Genomic DNA, 4115 nt, shown 5'->3' on the forward strand with positions numbered 1-4115 from the left:
CCAGTGGGTAGAAAGTCTTGTGGATCTAGTGGTAGTGTAAGCAGCTCAGCACTGGCAGGGGTCTCCATGTGGTTGGTTAAACTCCAGGGCTCTAGTGTAGCTCCATATGTTTTGTCAACAGGAATATCTCGCAGGGAGTGTCTGTCTGTCCCACCGCCAGCAAGCTATTTATCTCCTGAGTGCCTCCAAATGAGGTCATTAAGCTGTGACCTGATTGACAAGCTAAACTCTACCTTTTCACTATTAATGGTCTCAAGTTGACAACAAATTATGTAACTACGGCAAGTATCTTTTCAGAAATAGCTATCTGCAAAACAATTATTGTTAAGTATAGCCAAATTTTTATGATTTATTGTTTTGGACCATTCAAGCTACAACCTCTTCCAATTTGTCTTCTTTATTTTTTCCTCTTCCTACATTTTTTTTTATGTTTCTTCTCTTTCTTCTCAACATCATGAGCATCATCTATGGTCATTATCATCACTGTGATCATCATCACCCTTCAATGATTATAATTTTGATAGTCTTTCTTCAATAAAGTAAAAGGTTAACAAGTGATAAGTAAAGATTCAGGTAGAAAGCAGTATGGCCAAAATTTTTGTCTGATTGTCCCAGAAGTAGACACAAATTGCTACAGTTATTACTATGCATTTTATATTATTACTGAAAATTAGTGAAGGCTCTTTATCTTCATGAAGCAGAATATTTTAAGATGGCCGCTTAGGTGAGAGGTACTATCTATATTTAAGAAGATACAAACCTAGGGTTCTAAGTAATTAAGTAGTATAATCTTCATATGTTCTTAACACAGAAAAAAGGGTTATATTACTATTAATTCATAGTAAGTGAAAAGCATTATACATACTGTGTTAGGTCAGGTTGACCAAAGAAACAAATCCGGAGACACTCATCTATGTGTAAGAAAGAGCTTTATATCAAGAAATATTTGTATATCAAGAAAACTTACCAGGCAGTTTAACACAAGTCCATATGCTCAATATTAGTGTGTAAGTCCCTCTTCAGAGTCATGCAGCCACGTGCAATAATACAAAATGCAGGAAGACCACAGGCCAGTGGGTGAAATGTCTTGTAGATCCAATGGCAATGGAAGCATCACAGGGCTCCACCAGGTCTCAGAGTTGCCCAGCTGGAAGTTGAAGACAAAGATAGAGGGGGAGGTTGGTTCCAAGGGCCCTACTTATGAGAAGGCCGCACTCACAAAAAGTCACCATCAGGCTGTGTCCTCTATACTTTTATATATCTTCAAGTTGACATGAAATCATGTAACTGCTATACACACAAAGAAGAAAAATCACATGCCTGAAAATTTTACTGACTGAAAAGTTCATGATTAAATAATTTTAGATTTACTAATATTATGCAATTCCATTGTCAGATATTTTGAAAGATCCTTGAGAATTACATTGCTTATTCATCTTCTTTCTTCCAAATAGATTTTTTAATATATTATTGCACTATGATAAGATTTAAGTACCAGTGTACATCCTACAGATAGGAACTGAAAATACAGGGAATCCAGGACAGATGAGCCCTACAGGACCAGTGGTGTGAGTGGCGAAACAGGGAGGGAAGAGGGAGAGTGGGTAGGAAAGAGGGAACTGATTACAAGGAACTATATATGACCTCCCCCCTGGGGGATGGACAACAGAAAAGTGGGTGAAGGGAGATGTCAGACAGGGCAAGATATGACAAAATAACAATTTATAAACTATCAAGGGCTCACGAGGGAGGGGGGAGCGGGGAGAGAGGGGAAAAATGAGGGCCTAATGCCGGGGGTTTAAGTGGAGAGGAAATGTTTTGAGAATGATGAGGGTAATGAATGTACAAATGCGCTTTACACAATTGATGTGTGTATGGATTGCGATAAGAGTTGTGTGAGCCCCTAATAAAATGATTTAAAATAAAAAAAGACTCAAAAAACCAAAAAAAAAAAGATTTAAGTAAATTATGGTAGACATCATTGTACTTTGAAGAACACAGAATTTGATAATAGTATGACTTGTTTTTCAATATTAATAACCACTAATCTTCATTGTGTTCATAGAATAAAGCATTTGGAATTGTGTCAGGCTGAATTTTCTAGAGAAATAATATGTACAAGAAAGAATTATACATAATGAAAGAGATTTACATGAAGAAATCAGCCCACACAGCCACAGCAGTATGGTCAAGGATTGCTGGACTCAAGTCCATGGGTAATATGCTAAACTTGAGGCCAAAGAACCAAGATAAACCAGGAAACAGGCAGATGAACCAGGAGACAGACTGTTAGAGGCGGTCTGATCAATAGGTCAGATGTTAGGCTAGAATTACTTCCAGAGTCGTGGGCAATTGGACATGCTGCTGGTAGCTCCCATAGCCGACAGACCCCATGGTGGGCCCCTGGTTCAGATCTCGAGAAGCCAGATACAGGATCCAGGCTAACCAGAAGAAAATGGAGAGAGAGTTCTCCATAGTGTGTTTATATATATGAAGCAGGTCACACCTCCAAGAAGACAGCAGCAGGGTGTGGCTTGAGTAAGGGTTGCCTTAACAGATAGGACATACTAGAGTTATTTACATTTTGTTATGTCCAAGGTGTTGAAGGTCCTGGTCCAGCCAAGCTGACACAAACTCTATTACAGATACTAACATCTCTTAAAAATTATAAAGCCTATAATTCAAATATAGGTATTAGTATAATATATGCAACTGCTCAGCTACACATGTTCTTGGGAATTAAATAAGATGATGAGTGTGTTAGTCTGGGTTGACTAGAGAAACAAATCCAGGGACACATTCATATGTGTATAAGAAAGAGCTTTATATATAAAAGAGCAATTGTATATTGAGAAAACATCCCTGCCCAGTCCAGATCAAGCCTATAAGTTCTATATTTGTTCATATGTTCAATACTAGTCCAAAAATTCTTCTTTAGACTCTCACAGCTCATGCAATGATGCCAAATGCAGCAAGATCAGAGGCCAATGGGTAGACCGTCTTGTGGATTCTATGGCAATGGAAGCATCTCAACGTTGGTGTGGGTCTCTATGTGGCTCCTCCTGCGCCAGGGCTCTGGCTCCAGCAGCATAGCTCCATGTGGCTTGCCAACAGGAATGTCTCACAGGAGAGAGTATATCTGGCCTCCAGTGAGCTGTTTATCTCTGTCAGGCCTCCAAATGAGGTTGTCAAGGTGCGACCTGATTGACTGGCTACTCATTGACAGGCTAGACTCCACTCCTTCCACAAATTGACAGTAGAAAAGGTAAAAGAAAATAAATAAATAAAAATGAAGAGAAGTTACATGCCTAATCAAATCCTATCAATTGCAAACACTCAATCCTGAAAATATCCAAATAATCCAAATAACCATGGGTTTTAAAACACTCAATCCTGCAAATAACCATGGATTTTACAATAAGAAAACCACTCTCAGCTCAGACTGATCCTTGAACTTTCTGTGTATGTCTGTGAATCTATCTCAGCTTTCTCATGAAAAGATATGCTTCTCTACCATTGATACTGATATAAAATTGTATTTTCTTATCCCACAAGAGAAATAGATCATTAAAATTTTTTTGACCTTCAAAGTTTAAAAACAAAAATCTCTCTATGGGCAAACAGTTGATACCTCTTTTTTTCAGGGGGATACAAAAAGAGCAGGTTATCAGGAGGTCCACTGTCAGGTGGTGGATCTCACTCAGGTTTCTTATTCTCCAAAGGACTAGCTTGGATTTATGCACATGGTGCTTGATTCCCAAACACAGAAGTCAGGGAGCTATAATGTATGACCACTTTTAAAGTCTCCAGTTGAATCCCTTTTGTTCCAGTACCATTTGTTAAGATAAGGCAGCCAAACGTAGAATTAAAGATAGACTGTCTACCTCTTGAACGGAGGAGCAGTATAGTCATCTTGCAAAAGGGCATGCATTCAAGGATGAAAACAATCTGTGATCATTGTTCAAATCCAGCACAGACACTGGTCCTTATCCCGATAATTTCATCACCACCTGTAACTTTAGTGTAGCTCACTATAGTGCCAGATAAAATGGCATGAAAGTATTATTTTTTCTAGGCCCTGGAAATATTAGGTGCCTGAGGATGTTCTGTGACCT

The sequence above is a fragment of the Echinops telfairi genome, unplaced genomic scaffold (assembly GCF_000313985.2).
Source record: "Echinops telfairi isolate 266 unplaced genomic scaffold, ASM31398v2 ScPeMD7_5868;HRSCAF=6743_1, whole genome shotgun sequence".
NCBI classification, from domain to species: domain Eukaryota; kingdom Metazoa; phylum Chordata; class Mammalia; order Afrosoricida; family Tenrecidae; genus Echinops; species Echinops telfairi.